The sequence below is a fragment of the Myotis nattereri genome (assembly GCF_964212035.1).
Source record: "Myotis nattereri genome assembly, chromosome: 6".
NCBI lineage: Eukaryota > Metazoa > Chordata > Mammalia > Chiroptera > Vespertilionidae > Myotis > Myotis nattereri.
Window position 1 is genome coordinate 39888586 of NC_138081.1, and position 22458 is coordinate 39911043.

Here is a 22458-nt window from a genome sequence, read left to right on the forward strand (position 1 = left end):
AATGTTCACTAGAGCTCAATTAAAGAGTAGATTACTGTTCAATAAAAGAGGTGGTTTCCCAATTTTAAAAAATCTGATTTTCCTCATTAAAATATATTTTCCAAAATGTCTACAATAGGTCAGTCTCTTTACTATTCCGAAACTCAAGTTCCTGACCATATAAGTAAGAGAAATCCTTCCCACAGTTTTTCACCACACGGAGCTACATAGTTCCACTGTGTCAATGTGGACTGATCGATACTTCTGCCCCCAGCACTGTACTCTGTTGGGTAGCAGTAGGGGATGAGGCCAGAGTTAGAGCAAAGAAACAGCACGAAGTAGGAATGCCAGTAGGACACACACTACATTTCTGCACTCTATATTACACTTGTTTCAAGTGGCCTGAAATTATATTGGCATTACATTTCCTAAGTGAAGAGTGAGAGCTTTGAGAACCAGCCAGCATGCCCTGGCTGGTTTGGGTCAGTGGATAAAGCATCGGCCTTTGGACTGAAGAGTCCAGGGTTCAATTCCAGTCGGGGGCACATGCTTGGGTTGTGGGCTTGATCCCCATTGGAGGGCATGCAGGAGGCAGGCGATCAATGATTCTCTCTCATCATTGGTGTTTCTATCTCCCTCTCCCTCTCCCTTCCTCTCTGAAATCAATAAAAAATATATTTAAAAAAAAAAAACAAAGAGAGAGAGAGAGAGAGAGAGAGAGAGAGAGAGAGAGAGAACCAGCCAGCAGGTCTGGACCCACTTGCAGGTGTCTGATGACTTCTGAAGCCAAGAAGATAGACGTCTCCCTCAGGAACCAGGCACTTAATGTGGCAGAAGAGAACCCGAGTTCCTACCAGACAGTTCTCTATGGAAGTTTTCACTCAGTTAAGATTTGAGCCCTTCACAGTGGAAAGTGAAGTAAAATGAATGACTGCCCTTACTCAGTATGGGAACTATTATATTCTCTTCCCTAGTGTTTGAATTATAGCAGCTATTTCTCATCATACAGTCAAATCCCATTTCAGAATATACCATTATGACATATTCTATACAACAAAAATATTTTTCCAGCCTGAAATCCCTACATTTTTAATCAAATCTATAAGAAATCCCAATTACTATGCCAGCAGTGTGTGAAATCACTCACAGAAGGCTAGGGCAGATGCTGAACATTTTACAATATTATATATTCATTCACAGTATGCAGTTTGTGTACTGTCCTTCAAGAAATATTGGTTACACATTTTCCAGTTATCCGCATGTATATGCAGCCATTAGCGGCAGCAGTGTGTGTGTAATGTAAGAATATGAATCATTTCTCCAATATACACTTAATGATCTCTTTTTTATATGCTCCATTTTAATAATACTTGTTTCTGAATGAGTGAAATTGCTAAATACCACTCCCACAGTGAGGGCTGTGAACACATCTGCAGAGAGATTCCACTCTATCATGTGGAAAACCATCCACAGAGTGATTTGGTTCTTGACCTTGTTTGTGCCCTGGCTCCACAGCCTCGTAATCTCCATCACTGTCACTTAAAGAACATTTTGGTCGGTCACCGAAGAGACAGTAATTTATCTTTCAAATCTTCTTATCTGTGCCTCAGGTTTTGTCATCACACTGTGGCTATTTGGAAAGGCACGTTTTCTTCAATAATAAACGAGTCCTTTTTGTCACTGCAGAAAGCATGCTTTAGGAGCCTGCCCCTGGGCCTGGTCTGGACTGTGTGAGGGCTGTTTCCCCTGTGGAGATGCCGCACAACTAGCAGCTCTGGTCCTTCCCCTCTGCACTGGCAACGCAGCCTCTGGGCCACTTGGGAGTCTACGTGGCCTCGTCCTCCCGTCCGCACTGTGGCTAGTTTCCTGCTCGATAGTTTAATTCTTGCTTTTGTATCTCTGACTCACTCCTGTATTAGTACATCTCAAACCCGTCTTTGCTGATTCAAAAGAGGAGATAAACCCCACAGCTCTGAGAAACAGACATAAAATATAGCTCTGTATCCCTGACATTTATTAAGCACGCCCTTTCTTTTCCTTACCCACTAGTGATAACACTCCAACTTCTGCCATAAGTAAGTGTTGAACAGTGTCGTTCTGCTGTTTTCGCCTTGCTTTAAAACTCTTGGTAAGTACTGCTAACTGAAGAAAATTCAAAATTCCCTGTGATAAAGGCGGTCAATGCTATTTCATCAATCAATTTCTATTTTGGAAGGGCACACACTCTTTGAAGAGTTCTAAGGAAGGTGCAATGGTGAATACAAAACAAAACAGAATAAGAAACAGTCTTTATCCACATTGAAATCATCACCTACTGAAGGTGACATTCATGATGGACTGGAAAGACTCTGTTTGGGGAACATGGAGAGTGATTTCAAGGTCCAGCTCATAAGAGGGTTATAGTCTTAACTGAAATGGTACTTATTGTTCAAAAATATTTAATTGTGCATCTGCTTTGGGTTAAGCATTGTACTAGGCAAAAAGCAGTCAACAAGATGAAAATAGTTGTTACCACAAAGGGTAGTTCTTACCATTCTTACAGACACAGGCGTTTCAATCAGGGGCGTATCTCCCTCCAACTACTATACTATCACTCTGCTCCCTTGGAAAGCAAAAGTTCTTGAAAAGTTGTTCATACTCCCCCTACACTATCTGTGCCGATCGCATGTTGAATCTATTCCAATGAAGCTTACACCTGCTGTCTCTACAGTGTTAGGGCCACCAATGACCGCCACACTGCTAGATGCAATGGGCAGTGCCCAGACATGTTCCCTCGCCTATTAGCATTTCACACAGCCAACCCCTCCCATCTTCTTCAAACACTCACTACTTGGCTTCTGGTCACTACTCCTTTTCTGGTTTTCTTCCCTGGCTGGCGCTTCTACCTCTTTTCAGCCTTTAAATGTTGGGATGACCCAGTTGAGCCATCAGATGTTGTGTTTTCATCCTCCAGATGGTCTTAAACATCATCTACATGTTAACTCCCTTAATATATCCCCATTCTGGACTCTTCCTTGAGTTCTAGAATTTTATATATAGCTGCCTACTGAAACTCTTCATCTGAGTCTCTAAGACAGTGGTTCTCAACCTTGGCTGCACATTAGAATCACCTGGGAATCTTTTTAAAATCCTGATTTCTGGGCCTCATCCTCCGGAAATTCTGTTTCTTTGTTACTAATGTTGTGGACCCACCCCATAACAAAGAGACAGAATTTCCGGAGGATGAGGCCCTGAAATCAGGATTTTAAAAAGATTCCCAGGTGATTCTAATGTGCAGCCAAGGTTGAGAACCACTGCTCTAAGATATCTCAACATGTCCAAAAGGTATATCCCTCCGAGACTAGCCCCTTCCCCTATGCTCCTCCTAATCTTCCAATCTCAGTAAAGTGGTTTCACCTTTTCACATACTCAGGCCAGATACCCAATTCATCATCTTCTGCTTTGTTTCTCTCTGTAATCAATCTTCCATGCATTCCCGCTGGCTAAGACTTCCAACGTGTCTCCAGAATTCTACCACAATTCACTACCTTTCCTGCTACGTCTTGAATCCTAAGCGCCATCATCTCTTATCTGGATTACTTTAACTACTTTCTAACTAATCTCCCTGTTTGCCCTCGACTCTCTATAATCAACACAGCAGAGAGGGCCTGTTCAAACTAAAATCCTTCCTGTGGCTTTAGCATCTTAGAGTAAAGGACCAGGTTTTTTGAATACCAAGCCTCCACCGCATCCGGTCCATGGCTCACCTGGCAGGCTGTGCTCGGCTCTAGGAACACGTCCATCTTCCAGGAGGAGACCCCGGTGACCCTCCGCAGCAGCAGCACAACTTCGGGCGGGCGGGTCCCCAGAGCTTCCTGTGGTGGCCTGCCTTGGGGCCCTGCCTGGCCCGACCGCCCCAGCAGCACGAGAAGGTTGCTGGGTGCTGACCCTCAGCTGAGTCGGCAGGCCCCACCCAGTCTCCAGGCTGTGACCTCCGAACTGCACCTGGAACAGAGGAGTACCAGCGATGCCAGGCCAGGCACCCTGAGGCTGGGATCCCTGCACCGGGGCAAAACCCTTCTGAGGTTTCAGGAAGGCGGATGCTGTGCCCAGCAACCCCGTGGAGGGCTAGTCGCGGAGAACCTGGCATCACTAGGACCCGGAGCTGCCAGCGCTGAACTGCACTTCCTGGAGCGGCCTGTGCAGCCTGGCGCCACCTCGTGGCTGTTCCTGAGACGGCACCTCAGGACCTGGCGTTCCTAGTAGGACCATCAGGCCAGAACACCACAGGCTCTCTCTCTCTTTCCCTTTTGTCCTGCCCATCCCAGGGGTAGCTGTAAAAACAAAAATGGCATCACTAACCAAAGAAAAAGTCTCTCTTTGACTTCATCTTTTACTGGTTTATTTACTCTGCGCCAGCACTCTGGGCTCGAAGATGTTTCTGCAGCACTTTTGGAGCATTATTGCCTCAAGGCGCTTAACGCTTGCAGTTTCCTCTGTCTGCGACATTTTCCCCAGTTATCAGGGCCAGTCCCTCACTTACTTAGAGGCTTTCCCTGGGCCTCGATATAAAAGAATCGCTCCTACTATTTTCTTGGCTCTCTCATCTCCCTAACCCTGCTTCATGTTTCCTCAGCTACTCACAATTGTAGGAAGTACTATGTACTTGTTTACTTGCTTCTTGTCTGCCCTCCACCACCACCCCACTAGAGTATAAACTTCACAACAGTTTAAATTACTCTGTTGTGTTCACTACTGCATCCCCAGGGCCTAGAACAAGAGTCAGAATGTACGAGGCACTCAGTTAATACTTGAGTGAATGATTGAGTGAATTTACAAATCGGCCTTATAAGGTTCTGCAGAAGTGTGAGATGGCTGTGGGAACAAGAAAAAATTTCTTGAGGAATCTGAAACCCAAATGCTAAGAAGCTAAGTGGGAGTAAGCTAGGAAAAGAGAGGAAGACGGGGAGAGCTTACCCACAAAGAGAATAGCATTACCAAAACCCTGGGTTTATTTGTTAATTCAACAAATATTTATTAAACACCTACAATGGACCAGGCTGTGTTCTAGGCATCTGGCATGTAAGGAGTAAAGCAGAAATGCCACATAAGCATACGTATTTGGCATATGTTCATTAAATAAAAAGGATATAATACAAATTAAGCCAATTAGAGAATAAATGATGGAAATAGGGAAAGAAGACTATTTCAATATGGTGGATAATACTTCTGAGGAGGTACAACTGGGTAGAGACTAAAGGGAGTTCAGGGTAAGTTATCTAAAAAAAAAAGCCAAAGAAATTTAAATATATAATATCCTTACGTATCATTACCTTATTACTCTATCAATAACTGATAAATGTGTTTTATCAGCTCTCCACAGTAGCTCCAATTTTTGCTTTCTGTATTTTGAGTCTACATGAAGTACAGCTGGGCTTATAAGTGATTTATATTCCTGTTGAATCGAACCTTTTAGTCTTAAAAATAGTTTTTTAATTAAAGTATATTTTGTCTGATATTAATCTGAAACATTTATTTTTGCTAATGTTTCCCAAGTATATTTGTCCCACTGTTATACATTCTGCCTTTCTCTGGCCTTAACATTTTATATGTTTTATATTTGTCTTCTTGAAAACGCATGTAGCTGTATTTAAAAATATCCAATCTGAGATTTTTTTTTCTAGATGGAATATTTAATCCATTCGCATTTATTGTAATTACTAATTGCCTCTATCACAACTTTTCTATATATGCTCCTTTTTCTATGCTTAGTTGATTTGGGATTATTTAATTCTTTTATCACCCCCTTTATTTACTTCTATAATAAAAATGCTAGATGTTACCTCTTTTTTAGTAATTCCCTGACTTTTGATATGTATAAAGTTCACTAAAAGTCCAAAGTTAATGAAAATCTCAAGTTTCTTCTTGGCAACACAAAGGCTTTAATTCCAAATTTGCCTGATTTAGTTCTCTCTAGTTTTTAGTTCCCAAATTTTGCAGCCATTGTACAAAAATGTTTATTTAGAAATAACCACATTTACAACTTTTGTTGTTGTTCATCACTCCCTTCTTGTTCTCAGTGCCGCCTTTTGGATTTATTTCTCTTTTTACAAAAGTACAACCTTTAATAAAGTTCTTTCATCAAAAACCTAGTAGAAACAAATTTTCTTCACATTTTTAGGAAAATATATTTATTTCATCCTTATTATTAAGTGAAGATAAATACTCTACTTATTATTCACTATAAATATATTATTAGTAGTATTAATAACTTTTATTAATATTAGGCATATTATTATGATGAAGTGAAAATAAATACTTAGCATGACTTCATGGAAACCTATTCTTTCTCAATGTAAAACAGGAAAGATTAGGTTCCTGCACCTGACAGTGTCCTCTGCTCCTCACTTTCATCTCTTGGCACAGAGGATAAAAAAATAAAATAATTATAATTAAATTATCTTATAACAAACTATTACATAATATTCATATATTACATGTATGTCAATCAACAAAACTAGGACACATATATTGTGAATTTTAAACATTCAATTCTAAAAATAAGCAAAGCAAGCTAATGTAAATTTACAATAATTTTACTTCTGTTTTAGATTAAAACAAAAAAGAAATCTAGTTTCCAAAAAAAAATTAGCAGAATTACTCCATGGGGATTCTCTTCTTAATGCAAAATTCAAAATCATTACAAACTTTTCTTTATTTCAATTAAGATATTTCAATACTTTGCCAAGATAAAAGATGACAAGTATTTTTCACTTGTTTATAGGGACAAAGAACACAACTCCACATTATTTTTCCTCAAGAGAAAAAAAAGTGTTCCCATCAAACAAGCTTCATTACCTTCAATAAAACTGACAGAATGAGCACTCTTGACAGCTAGTGATTGACAAGAGGAATGACAAGGATTTGCTACTCTGAATGACTTTTGGTGCACACCTTTGTGTAAGATCATTTTTCTTCAGCAGGTGTGGATTCTGATTTCACTGCCTATTAAAACTAAGAAAAAAATCATCCAAAACATCTTAACACTCTTCTGTTTGCATTAATGACAACAATAAAAAGTTAGAAGAATTTTTGTTTAGATAATAAAAAATATAAACATATAATCAAATAGATGCTTTTCTGTTTTTCCAGTGTAAAGGAAAGTAAAATCTGAACCATCATAACCAGCATTGCGGAGATCAACCTGAAATGGCCTGGTGAAATGGAGATGTGATCGACTTAGACACTCACGTCCTGCCTCTGCTAGTCACTGCCTGGGTGACCTGGAGAAGCCCTGAGCCTGTTTCAATCTCAGGTTCTTCAATTACAGTTATTTTTCGAATAATACCTAACAGATAGAATTGTGGTGAGAGTTAACTAGATAAAACACCTGGAACATGGGTTTTTATCAATTACCTTTCTCGAATGGGTGCTTCTGGAGGGGAAAATATAAACACACAATGCACACACACACATGTGTGTATTTATGTGCATAGATTCACGTATACACATATTTATGTATATATATTTGTGGGTGTAAATATATGTATATGAACTCTTAGGAGGCATTTCACAAAGAAATGTTCAGTGATTCATGATATAATTAGTGAACAAAATTGGAATAACTTGTTAGTCCTAAACAAATCATTCTTTGGGGGACAAATGCTCACCCTGTTGAAAGGGATAGGACAGTCAATTAGGGTTGGGAGAAATGGCTCCAGTTGTGATGATAAACAGAAAATGTAGTGGTGGCAGCTCAGGGCAGAAGCTGGACTCCAAAAAGAATGGGGGAAGAAAAGGAGAAAAAGAGAACCACAGGCATCACTGTCTGCAGCCGAAGCAAGGATTTCAAATGCCTGTGTAATAAGAACTATACACTGTTGACTCTTTATATGATGATCTAAGCATAATTACAAAGAACAAACTACAAAGCATATCAGCGGTGCTTTGTTATCAGCATTCTGTTTCTCCTCCCTAGGAACATGTAAAAATACCTTTTGTATCTCAAGTTAAAAATGCACACAGGGGCCATGCAGGTAACATAAATGTATGCATGGGATGAATATATGACAATAGAAAGTGACAATAAACCGGGAGCATTACTGCCACATAACCGCATACGCATTAAAGTTTTTTAAAACCTGTGTCAGCCAAACAAAGCACATCTCTGGCGGGATTTGGTAGACGTCCAGGTTGTTAGCCTGCTTTATCCAGCCAGGGCTAGGTTCTCCTACGCAACTGATATTCCTACACCCCGACCGTTTCTTGCCAGCAGCTGTCCTCTTGAAATGGTTACTCCTTTTATTCAAGGCATTTGTGACCATTTGCAAAGCAGTCTGCCTCTGCTACTGACAGAAGTTTTCTATTAAAATTCCAATCTTTCCTCCAACATCCACACTGTTTATTAATTGTGCACAATTTCTATCTCTTCGTGCAGCAAGACACTGTGTTGGCTGTCTCTGTGTGTCCTTTCTGACTTTCCCAGTGACAGCAACCCCAAAGCCTATTTATAAGAGAAACAAAGAACTTTTCTGATTAGGCCACAACTCAACCCATACCTGCTCCTGCAGCCCCGCTTCTTGCACGGAACTGTTCATCAGGCAATGCTTTGAAATAACATTATTACACACCCTTGCTGACCATAGTGGATCAAAGTTTCAATAACAGGTATAGGCCTGGGTCTCCCAGGTAAGCCTCTGGTTTTTAGAGGCAGCTAACTATAAACAATTAGAATGACTTCTAAGAGGAGGAACTAGGTCTGGCATATTTGTATAAAGGTTTGCTCTCCTAAGAGGAAAGAGTAGTCCTTAGCCAGTGGATTTTCCAGCCTCCCCTAATATCTAGAGGAAATGCTACATGAAAGCTAAATATTTTCCTGGACAGGAGAGAAAAAGACAATTTGGTTGACAATGGAGGACCTGGATATGAAACTGTCTCAAGAGCTTGTAAGGTGATTGAAAAATATTGTTGTGGGGTACTGTAAGGCTTAAAAACCTAACATTCTGGTGCAGAGTAGCCACTACATATGGCTTTTGCTTGTATTTTAATAAAACACCCTTGGGATGCCTTGCATTCCATGTCTTTCAAGATATGGAATTTTTAGGTGACAGGGATAGTAAGAGATAAGACGTCTGTGTCTGAGTGGGGAGGAGAAGAGTGTTAAGGTGAGGAACAGGGGGCAAGTACAACATACATATATATACTAGTATTTGATTTCAGAGAGAGGAAGGGTGTGAGAGAGAGAGGAATAGGAACATCGATGATGAAAGAGAATCATCCATTGGCTGCCTCCTGAATGCCCCCCACCGGGGATTGAACCCACAACCCGGGCATGTGCCCTGGCCAGGAACCGAACCTTGACCTCCTGGTTCATGGTTCAATGCTCAACCATTGATCCACACCAGCTAGGCTGTACCTTGCGCATTTCTAATGACAGGTTGTCCTTGGGATGTCTTGGGAGTTATTTCATTCATATTTAAAAACTTCTGATATGATAAGGCAAAAGCAACTCAAGAATTTCTCTCACAAGCTGGCATCAATTTGTATGCAGCCAGTATTACCATGCAGCTGGGAGAAACACTAACCCTGAGGACCGACAGAACTTGAGGCTGCCCTGGATGTCTTGTCTGACTGCCTGTTAGTGGTTTTCCATGTTGAATAACATAAAGAGACCAAGTAATAACCAAGGCTAACATTTCAAAACAATCACAGTACATTCTGAGATATTCTGAAGATATTTCTATAGGGAAACTTATTATTAAACACAGATTTTTTAAAAATTGGAACTAGGAAGACCTAAAGATTTATCTCATCTACATGCTTATTATTTTACTAGAAGCCCAGTGTGTGAAATTGCATGGCCCTGCCCACCTGTGGGCACAGCCCCGCCCACCCGCGCTGGTCTTTGGTCCTTACGGCATTAGGGCCACTGAGTTTTTATAATATAGACTAGAGGCCTGTTGCACGAAAAGATTCGTGCAATAGGCCTTCCCTTCCCCTGGCTGCTAGCACTGGTTTTCCTCCAGCACCCAGAGCCCAGGCCTTTGCTCTGGCTGGAGCCGCCTTCAGTCTTCACTCTGCTGCTTTGTGCCTATGTATGCAAATTAACTGCCATCTTTGTTGGCAGTTAATTTGCATATCACTCTGATTAGCCAATGGTGGGCGTAGCGAAGGTACAGTCAATTTGAATCTTTGTCTATTATTAGATAGGATGTGCTTCTCAATTTTTCCCAGACTCCTTTGCACATAGCTTGCAGCCTAGTGACTAGTGCTAGTCAATGGACCATGAGTGAAAGTGGTACATTACTTCTCAGCTGATCTCTGAAGATCAGTGTACCTGCTCCATTTCTCTCTCCTCCTGTAGCAACCTACCAAACTGTGCCTCCTCATGCAACCTGACTTGTAGAGTGAATTCTCCTGCCAACTTGCATTGGAAAATAAATGTAAAAATATAAATGCTGTTCTGTTGAACCACTGAGGCTCTGGGATTTGTCTGCTGCGGCAGTTAACGTTGCCTAGCACACATAGCATGAAAAATGCTTCTGGTGTAACATGCTGTCAGGAGCTGGAAAGATGGAGACACAATTATGCAAAGGCTATATATTTGTTAACTCTGGTCAAGTGAGAGAAAGATGATGGACTCTGCACTTGTAGTTGTTAGAGGAGGTCATCGGGAGGCTATCACTGCTGGTTGACCTGTGAACTGGACATGACCAACTGGAGGCTCTTAACGCACTCTCTTGTACTTGGAACATAGGTTCTGCCCACCATTCCCACAGCGGGGGCCGCATTCAAGGCTGCAACCTGGAGAGAAGAATGTGGTGCCGAGAGCATCTGGATAGTACATGTGACTGAATGTTTTAAGGCCTCTATAAACTTTAAGATTCTGGCAGGCAAGTGCAGAAGTCTGCGTGTACTGCACCCACCCAAGACAAGCCTCATAAAGGAATATCCCTTACTGATTAAACCCTCTACCCTCCCATCTGGAGTGGTCCACCTTATTCCTCAATCTCTCCTTGCACTTTGTATATGGGGGCCAATTTGCGAACCAACAGCAGTTCCAGGAAAAGAATGTATAGTATTTGCTATTGGCTGTGTTTGACATTATATTACAAGAAAGATATTGGCATAGGAATAATTAGCCAGTTTTCAAGCAGAGATTTGGGCCTTCCATGATTGGAAAAACGTATAGCTTTCAGATCCTGACAGAGAATGGATTAAAGCTGGTTTTGAGAGACAAAGGCCAGTATACATTTTCTACTGGATAAAATGAAATTTGGAAAAGATAAATTATAGGTCTGCCTGATACATATGTTCCAGAGGACCTCAAGATAGCTTCCAATATGTGGAGAGAGAGAGATAGAACAAGAACACAAAATAGTAAAGCAGACTCTAGAATCATGATTCATGAAACCGACTAGAAGCAAATAAAGCAGAGCTTGCCACATTTCCAAAGGCTTGCTCATCACAAGCTTGGAATACAAAACACCTTGGATTGTCCCAGACTTAAACAAACAACTAAGAAAATACTGTGGGCACTCAAAAATTATGTAAAAATTTTAATTCAGAAAGCTTTTCATTGGCCATAGTTTCCAATTCCTATTTTAAATGAGTCAAGAATAGTAGAAAAGATGGAGCATCCAAAAGGCAAAGCCAATGATAGGTAGAACAGTAGATACCAGAAGTGTTCCAGAGAATAAGAAACTTAATCAAGGACTCTGACACCTCAGTGCAGAAGGTCGTAAAATGTTTGTCCAATGGAATTTCAGAATTGCTTACAGATGGTGACTGCGGTGTGTCCCCTGGTCTTCCTTTCCCCTGCAGGATCATTTATTACACTTATCCTCCTCCTGTTCCATTTTTGCACACTGATGCAGACAATGAGTAGGTAACTTGTCTTTTACTTCATACATCTCCAGCTCAAGATGATTCATAATACAACTGTAGTCTCTTGGAGATTACTGATTTGAATTTGGTTCAGTAACTTGGAACACTGGGTTGTCTCACTTGAAGAGGAACTGTTTCTTACGCGTGAGAAAAGGGAAATTTACTGGACTGTCAGAAATAGCGAATGCATATAAAATATTCCATACATTTCCCTAAAAATTCTATTTTGGGAAGTGATGGAATAGCTGAGCGTCAGACTTGTGTTCCTACCAAGAACAACTTGAAAAAGCAAAATAAAATATATCATTCATTGGCCTGACAGTAGCAAGAAATATCTGAGGCGAGAAAAATAGAAGGGCTAAGACTCTAGAGACAAAATAATATTGAAACAGTGAGCTAGCTTCTTCAGCTACTTTTATTTGCAATCTTTTAATGATTCTTTGCACTGACAGGTGGTAGAAAATTCAGTGAAAACTTGTGGATGGCTGCTGTGGTATAAGCAGAGCTTTAGGAGCCTCAAGTACATGGCTAGCGTGGCCAAAACTGGGGCATCCTGGGCCAGCAGGCTAAAAACCTGAAAGAAAAATCATCTGAAGAGCAAATAATTCCTGAAGCAAAAGTTAAAGTTTCGTTCCTACTCCACATAGAATGCATCCGATTCCTATTGGAAAACCCTGTCAAATCAGGTGTGAGCATATATTAGACTACATTTTTTCAGTGTTGCAATGCAGCTGTGACTGCATACAGTGAGATGATCAGCTACCAATCTCTCTATACAACAGACAGAGAAGTATTTTTGTTTACTGTCTAGCTATAAATTTAAAAATTACTTAGAAAGACAAAAGAAGAGGAGAGAAAATGAACAAGGATGCACACTCACTGCTGATCCAGATAGCGGCACTTTCTCTTAAGATTTTTAAATTATGATTGATATGCTCAAGAATTTAAGAGAAATGGACAAAATAAATTAAAATATGGAAAATTTAAGTAGCAAGTAAAACTTTATTTTAAAAAACCCATCAAATTGAAATGGCAAAAGAAAGATAACACAGATCTAAAATTCCAACCTCACTTGATGAGTTAACCAGCAGAAGACAGAATTAGTGAATTCAGAAAATCAGTAGAAAATATACATGTGTGTCTCTATATTTCCTGTGCATTTAACGAGGGTCATGTGTTTCTAATCAGGTCAAGCAGGTAAACACTAGTATGACTCCTGAACCCCTCTTCACTTCTCTGATAGCTTCAGAACCATGCGGTTCAAATGGCAGACTCACAAAATGGTAGACTCCATCAACCTCAGTCACTAAGTGATTCTGTCAAGCACAACTCCCCACAACCCCATAGGCCTATGTGGGAAAAGAAACGTGTGAGAGGAATTAAACCTCTTTTGTGTAAGTCACTGAAATTTTATTTGTTTCTGCTTCAGCAGTTATTAAACCTTAAATTAATAAATATACCTATGTTTCCATAGAAAGTTAGTGGATGAAAATGATGATTCTGCCTCAATCATTTTTTTTTTTCAAAAAAAAAAATCACACTGCTTCCCAAATTCAGAGCTACAAGCGAAACTAACCAAAGTGCTCATAGTATTCAACAACTAACCATCTGAAAATCAAGATTTGTTTTGTTGTTTTGAATATTAAATCACATTTTTGTTGGCTGGGATTAGTAAAAAGCTTTTGCTGGTAAAGGATTTTATAAATTCTATTCCTGTGCCCCAGAGTATTGTAGCAAAGGCTTGGTTTGACCCTTGAGTCCAATCATGGCAACATTAAAATTACTACCAAACAAATTGGTGTATACATAGAAGCTAAACTCTTCTGATATATCCTATATAATAAAGAGGCAATATGCAAATTAACCATCACTCCAACACACAAGATGGCCGCCCCCATGTGGTCAAAGATGGCTGGCAGGGGAGGGCAATGGGGGAGGGGGGGACCAAGCCTGCAGGGGCAGACAGTTGGGGGGGACGAGGCAAGCAGGGGAGAGCCGTTAGAGGTGACCAGGCCAGCAATGGAGGGCAGTTAGGGGTGACTGGGCCAGCAGTGGAGGGCAGTTAGGGGTGACCGGGCCAGCAGGGGAGGGCAGTTGGGGCAATTGGGCCGGCAGGGGAGCAGTTAGGTGTCGATCAGGCTTGCAGAGGAGTGGTTATGGGGGAAATCAGTCAGGAAGGCGAGCAGTTGGGAGCCAACAGTCCTAGATTGTGACAGGGATGTCTGACTGCCCATTTAGGGACCAGGCCTAAATGGGCAGTTGGACATCCCTCGAGGAGTCCCAGATTAAAGAGGGTGCAGGCTGGGCTGAGGGACACACACACATACCCACCCCCTTGCATGAATTTCACGCACTGGGCCTCTAATATATATATAATGAGAAATTTACTCATGGTTACTTTTTGTCATTAACTATATATAATAGAAATAAATACACTTTTTTGGTAAAATATTAGCAGGTGTTCTATTTAAAAGTCAAATTTTCCTCTTCAGAACATACCAAAGAATGTGACAGCCAGTTACATCTTGAGAACATACGTCAGCATGTGTGCCTTAGAAATCCTTCCTGGTTTCATTGCATTTAAAGGCCATCCATCTAAAATCAGGGTGTCAGATTTGAAATCCAAGGAAGGGTAGCACAGTGAATTGAGATTCACTGAACATAGTTTCTGGAGTCTAACTGCCTTAGTTCAGAGTCTGTCTCTGGCAATAGCTAGTACAAACTCTTAAATTTCTTTATGCCCCATTCTCCTCATGTTCTTCCATTTCTTAGTATGGAGTTAATAGTACCGGCTCACAGGACTGCAAGGATTAAATGTGATAATACATGGCACATGACAAATGCTCAACAGTTAGCTGACAGAAGTAGTAGCTGTACTACAATGCACCCATATATATCTCAGCGCCACATAGTGAAGTAAGGTGATTCAACAAAGAACCCTTCAGTGTTACAGTAAGTGATAGGAATTAGATACACACAGTGGTAGCTGAAAACAGAAAAGATGATCATATATTAGAAAGTAAGTTGTGCTGGTGATATGGACATAGATTGTTACCTCCCCAAGATAGACTGTTATCTCCTCACTGAATATAAAAGTACTTTATAGCTCCCTTACCGCCATTAAAGTCAAAGGTAATGGCTAAAATTCACAGAGAGCATAAACTGAACAACAAAATCAAAATATTTCAAAATAATTTATAATGAATCAAATATATAAATCAAAATGATTTATTCTTTATTTTCAATATCTATTGAATGTCCAGTTATCAGGAACTCTTCCAAACACCTGAAATTAAAATTGGTAAACCATTTCCTCAAAAAACTAAAAATGGAACTCCCATTTGATCCCACTTCTAGGAATATATCCCAAGAAACCAGAAACACCAATCAGAAAGGATATATGCATCCCTATGTTCATAGCAGCACAATTTATAATAAGATTTGGAAATAGCCTAAGAGCCCATCAGCAGATGAATGGATTAAAAAACTGTGGTACATCTACGAGAGAGAGAAAGAGAAAGAGGAGAGAGAGAGAGAGAGAGAGAGAGAGAGAGAGAGAGAGAGAGAGAGAGAGAGAGAACTGGCAAACCAAAAAAAATTACTTGCTTACATTAGAAGTCACAAGCCACTGGTTACACAGGCCAGCTATATTCATTGTGGGTAGAAATTCCACAAGGCATGACAGCTAGAACATGAGGAATATTGGGGATCAATTTGGAGGCCGGCTATTTTAGTTTGCCCCACTGGACTACAATGATTCACATTCCTCCCATGTGCAAAATAGTCACTTCCTCCCAATGCCCTCAAAAATCTCATTGCATTACAGCATCAAAGTCCCAAATCTTACTATCTAAATAAAGTCCATGTGCAAATGCGTCTCCTTGGATCCAGTTCTGAGTTCTCAGTATGAAGACCTGTGAATTAAACAGACAAATTATTTGTGCACCACACTCCCAACATACAATGTTTAGGATAGACAAAGGATAACCTTTATACATTCCCCACTGAAGAAAAAAATGACAATAGGAAGCATATAGGAGTAACTGGTCGACAGTGACTGAATTCCCACCAGGCACATGTTAACAGTTCCTTCATTAGGACTAAGGGCCTTCCATGATTCTCCATATTTCTTTGCTTTCTGTACTGTGGGTCCTTAATTCTGCCATTCCAGTTTTTTGTTGCTTTGTGTGTGTGTTTTGTCAGAAAATGAAGCCTGTGTTTGCAGCTGAGTAATTTTATCAGTATGCTTCCTGTAGATAAAATGCTTGGGGATCCAAAATTTTTATTCTGTACTGTCTCTGTCCCTTTCATATCAAGCTGACAGTGTTTCTGCCTGTGTAATTCTCTTAAAATGTTTTTGGTCCCTTATGATTCATATTTGGATTCATTTCATTAGATAAAAGACATACACATAAGCATCTTCAAGATAACATTTTCTACTTTTGAGTTAAGCTGAGGCTATGAGAGCAAAGCTCTGCTATTTAGCTGAGTTACCACCTTATATCTTTCTGAGGTTTTAACAAAGGATTTTATAATCACATTTATGTCTGTATTTTAAAATCATAATGTCCTGGCTTAAAAAATAAGCATTTCATATCTCTCATAGTTTCTTTGGGTCAAATATTCACGGGTGCCTTAACTGAGTGATCTGGTTAAGTGTCTCATGTGAGGTTGTGGTGAAAATGGGGGTAGGGATGCATTTGAAGGCATGGTGAGGGTTGGTAAATCTACTTGCAGGGATCACTCACATGGCTGGCAAGTAGTTTTTGGTGTTGGCAGGAAGTCTCAGTTCATCCCCATGCGTCCTTTTCCACAAGGCTGCTTGAGTGTTTTCATGATATGACAGATGGCTTTCCACAGAGTAAATGATCCAAGAGAGGACAGGAGGCAAGGTAGAAGCTGAAATATTTATGGAAATACAGGCTAAATTATCCTGGAGAGATTCTTAGGAGTCACACAAAACCACTTCTACACTATGCTGTTTGGCATTCAGGCATCCATGATTCAAAGTGGGTGAGTACTGACTAAGACACAGATACTGGGAGAAGTAGAGCATAGGGGCCACACTGAGAGCTAACCCCCATACTGCCTTCTGATGAAAGGAAATAGATATTAAATAATAAATATCATAAGTAAAGTGCCTGATATGGTCAAATATGTTAAATGCTATAAATAAGAATAAAGAAAAGAAGATCAGGGTTAGGGAATAGTGAGAGAGCAGTTTGTAGTAATAAATAAGATAGAGTAGGCCTCATTGAAAACATGTATAAAGAACTGAAGAAAGTAATATTGTAATACCAATATTCTAATAATATACTGCTATATTTTATTTAAAAGTGTATTATATTTTAAATCACAGCATCAATTCAATTTATGAAGAAAACATATTTCTTGTTATGTTTAAGATTGCACACAAAGCTCATAAAAGCCTTTCCAAGGATTTGTTGCTCATACGCCTTGCATAAGAGGATTACAAGTTAGTAGTAAAAGGATTTACAATAATTCTTAGTGATCTCTACTTATTTGTGGATTCTTAACCATTTTAAAAGTTATTGAGCTATTCCTCTTATTTACAAAAGCATCTAATGCTTTATGCATAAAAAATATGTTAGATATATGTAACTAATGACGTATAATAATAAAGTCAATTTTCTTATAAATTATATATTGCATGTATCCCTCTGAAATTTTTTTCCAACAGCATTGTGTTTTTAAGATTCACTTGTATTGCTGTATATACTTTTTTTACTTAATTTTATCTATGCTCAATATTCCACTGGGTAGATAGAGCACAATTTATTTATACTTTCTATGGCTAATAAATACTTAGTTCCAATCATTTTTGCATTAAAAGTAATGATGCTGAGAAAATTCTTGGAAAGGCTTTTCTAGGGTGGAAGTGAAGTAGGTCAAGACACCACTTAGAGTAATAACAGTAACAACTATAAAAATAGATACCATGGGATAAATTTAACAAAGATTTTATAAGCCCTTTCTGTAGACAAGTCTAAAACCTTGTTGAGACAAAATAGGGGGAAAGTAGAGATATGTTCTCTTTTCCTCAACTTTCTTTAATCTATAGATTAATTGCAATTTCAATAAAAATCTTACACAGTTTCAAAGACACTCTGACAGCTGATAATAAAATTAGTATAAATGTTTTAAAACCTAAGAACAGGTAAGACACACCTAACAAAGAAGGCTAATAAGTTTTGGGATGTCTCCTATCCAGATGCAGTGAAGTTCAAAGCCATCTAACTTTTATTATGTATAATGATTACTTTTTTCTTTAAGCAGATGTATCCCCCCTCGGGGGGGGGGGGTGGTGATTTAACATTAAACGCATGTGGACATCTTAGCCTCACTGTGTATCAAAATTATATCAAATAACTATTAAAATAACATTTTAGCATATAAATTAAGTGTCCCTCAATGGGACTAAATAACTACAAAGTAAAGTTATTGAATTATCTATATGAATTTTAATGATTGTTATCAGAGATATTTGTTTAATTTGTAGTAATAATTGACTGATGGTATTCTGATAATGTCCCCATAGACTTTTCAAAATCTGTTCTCTGAGGTGACTGCCAGTTTCAAACCGTGTGGCCTGCAAGATCTAAATATCTTTGATCACATTCCTAGAGAAAGTGGGAGTAAGAACAAAACCTAAACTTTCTATGAAAGGATGCCAGGCCAAACGGGAGTCCTGCCATTTCACCTGACTCCATGCTTTGATCTCCTCTCGCCATAACTGGATCAGAGTTTGTAATGAAGTATTTCAACTTTTCCTCTGGCCAAAGTTCAGTAAGGCTGCTTAATAAAATCCTGTGAGACATACCAATTTGTAATAAGCAACATTTTCAAACAGAATACAGCTTTTGAATATATACCGGGTGTCCCAAAAAATGTATACACACACTATTTTGAATCACAATAAAGGCAATGTATATTAAAATACATTTCATTTTCAAAATTATGCTATCAGCTATTCAAGTGTGTATACATTTTTCTAGGACACCCTGTATACAAATGCACATGAGTATGACACATGTTCAACTGGCTTACAAGAGGAACACAAAACCAACACTTCACTTAATGGATTATCCATTTTATATTTTACAATTCCTAGTATTAATATTTGCCTTTTTCCATTAAAAATGTCACATTTTTATTTGATTTAATTACTTCCTCTAGGAAGCCTTATATAACCCCATAAAGAACTCATCACTCTCTTTGTATGATGTTAATATTGAGGATACATATCTTTCATAGCTGTGTAGTCCCTTGTTCTACCAAACTGTGCACATGACTGCTTTCCTTATCTATCTATCTATCTATCTATCTATCTATCTATCTATCTATCTATATAAAAGCCTAAGCGACCGTTATGACCAGTAGACCATACGACCGGTCAACCAATCGACCAGTCACTATGACACGCACTGACCACCAGGGGGCAGACATCTAATGCAGGAGCTGCCCCCTGGTAGTCAGTGCTCTCCCCCCGCAGCTGGCCAACTTCCTGTAGTCTCCCCCCCCCCGGGCCAGCAGGCCCCAATTGGGACTGGGCGAGACGGCTCCAATTGCTGGCCAGGCTGAGGGACCCCACCTGTGCATGAATTCATGCACCAGGCCTCTAGTAGATTATAATCTCTTGGAAACATATGGCACCCTGTTCATCTTATGTTTCCTTCCATAATCAATTCTTTTACAGCTTCCCCTACTTTAACTCAAACAGCCCTTGGGTGTTGTTTTTAGAAAATCATTACATGATCTTTTGTTCAAGCCTACTTATGATGTTCATTGATCCATGCTACAATGCTTAATGTTTCCCATGTGTCAACTATGGTGCTAGGTACTAGGTATAAAAACATGAAGATGCCTGGCCATTGTGGCTCAGTGGTTGAACAATGACCCATGAAACAGGAGGTCATGGTTAGATTCCCAGTAGGGGCCATGCAGGATGATTCTCTCTCATCACTGATGTTTCTATCTCTCTCTCCTTCTCCCTTCCTCTCTCTGAAATCAATAAAAACATTTTTTTTAAAAGATAACATGAAGGGGCATAGTTTTCCCTTAAAGAATTCAAAGACCAGGCAGACAGAATACAACACTAATAATTGCAATGCACTAAGTGCTATGATGTAAGCAGGAAAAGAATGATCTGGAATCATATATTTAGTAACTGATTCTGGCTACTTGAGAAAAGATTCAAAGAAAAGGGGATGTATGAGCTTAACAAACTGGCAGATTTTTCTTCCAGGAGAACAAGACAAAAAACGGATTTTAAGAAAAATGTGTGCATTCACAGCCAAAAAAGGATCAAGCAGATCTAGTGAATAAGGAGCTGCTCTCTGTGTTTGGAGCATAAGTGGTCTGATGAGGAGAGGAGGGAGGTTGCAAAGTTAGCCAGAGAAACAGAACAGACCTTAGAAGCAATGTTAAGAACGTATACTATATCTGAGGCAGCGTGACTATGTAAGAAATCTTTAACTAAAGCAGAGACATAATCAGATTTAGCTTTAGGAACATCATTCTGATTGCAGAGAGAATGGACTTGGAGGTGAGGAAAGTTAAGGGTTTTAAAATCTTCTAGAGGAAAGATGGTATGACCTTTCAAATGTGGAGGTATTGTGGCATGCAAAGATTAATTTGGTTGATACTAGTGACATAGACTCAACTGAGCACAGTGAAAAGAGGAATCAGTAGGATGAAAGGGTGATTTCCTGTTTCTTCTGTGAGACACTGAAAATTAGAAGGACCTCTCTAGGTTTAAATAATATTTGTGGAGCCTTGATAACATATAGGCAAATATAACTAGTAAATAAATATACCTGGAATTTAAGAGTAAGGTTAGAATTGGCTGACTGGAAGTTGTCTACTTGTAACTGGTAATTAAAACCATGAAAGTAGATTAAATCGCCCAAAGTTTATATGGAAAGTAATAATGAAGAAGATAAAATAGTAGACCTTGACTCAATTACTAACCTATAAGTAGTGGCCATGGGTGGGGGGGGGGGGGCGGGGTGGAAGGAAGGGAGGAATTAAGGGAGGCCTCTGAAGAATCCCAGAAAGAATTATCAAAAGAATTATCAAAGAATTATCAAAATAGAAGCCATGAGAGAACAGGCCAGTGTGAAAGCTGAAAATGCCTCAGGTGAGAGAAGAAGAGTTCAGTTAAATTTGTCAAATAAAAAGAAACTGCCATAAAAGTTAGAAAGCCACTCAGAGCTGGACAAGAGTCAGAGACTAGATTTCCCAAGTTTTAGGTGCAGGCATGGAAGACATAACTATTTTTTTTAATAAGAATGATGCTGAAGGAGAGATGTAAGGCCATAGTTTTAGTGAAGATTAATGGTAGGCTTCTTTTTTGCCACGTGCAAAGAAGGAGCTAAAAGAATACTTAAAATTAATGGGAAAGAAATAGAAAAGACAATGGGATAAAATTTCTGTAAAAGTGATGGGAACTGAGATATTGGTATATTAGTTTCTTACTGATGCTATAGCTTGTTAGCTTATAACTACAAAAATTTATTGTCTTACAGTTCTGGAGGTCAGAAGTCTAAAATACATTTTATAGGGATAAAAATCAAGATGTCAGTAGGGTTTCTAATATAGGGGAGAAACCCTTTGCTTGCCTTTTCAAGATTCTAGAGGCTACCAGCAGTTCTTGGTTTGTGGCCTCATCATCTTCAAAGCTGGCTCATCTCATATTCAAATCAATCTCTCCCTCTCTCCCTTTCTCCTCACTTTCTGCTTTCATTGCCATATCTTCATATTTGCTCTGACTCTGACCCCTTTCTTATAAAGATCTTGTGAGTAAATTGGGTCAACCTAGATAATCCTGGTCAATTTATCTCAACATCCTTAATTTAATTGCATCTGCAAAGTCTCTTTTGTCATGTAAGATAAAACATTCACAAGTGCTGGAGATTAAGATGTTGACTTTTTAGAGGAATCATTATTCTGTCTACCACACTGGGTAAGGGTTGAATGATCAAATTGGGACCAGACAATCCTCTTCTTTCAACAGGAGAGAAGGAGGCCAGAATGGGTGATGTCATATATAATTACAGAGGCACTGGTCCTGTCCGATGACCACATCATCTTCTTGGCAGCACTGGGAGGGTGAAGTATGCCACTGAGAAGAGGAACAAAGTTTTAGAAAGGGTTTGCTGCAGAGAACATGATTAGATACAGGTGAAGAAACCATAAAGAAGCCTGAATGTGCGGAAGGGGTGTCCCTTGGAGCTAGAAAGCATAATGTACTCGTGAAACTTATTGGCTTAGCATGGAGATTTGTTCAACCTGGGAACAGAATCAAAGAATATAAATAATTGGATTGAACAAGTGATGGATGTATGAAGGGTGCCTACAGTTTGAGAAATAAGGAGGAATATGAGCAAGGATCCTGGTGAATATGCATATCACTGAAGCCACTGATCCTAGCAGTAGACATGGTCAGGTTCAGTCTTCCCTGATTTAAAATTTTGTAAAAATTTATGTAATGTACAAGATGAGTGTGTATGTATGTGTGTGACAGAGAGAGAGAGAGAGAGAGAGAGAGAGAGAGAGAGAGAGAGAGAGAGAGAGAGAGAGAGAGAGAAAGGT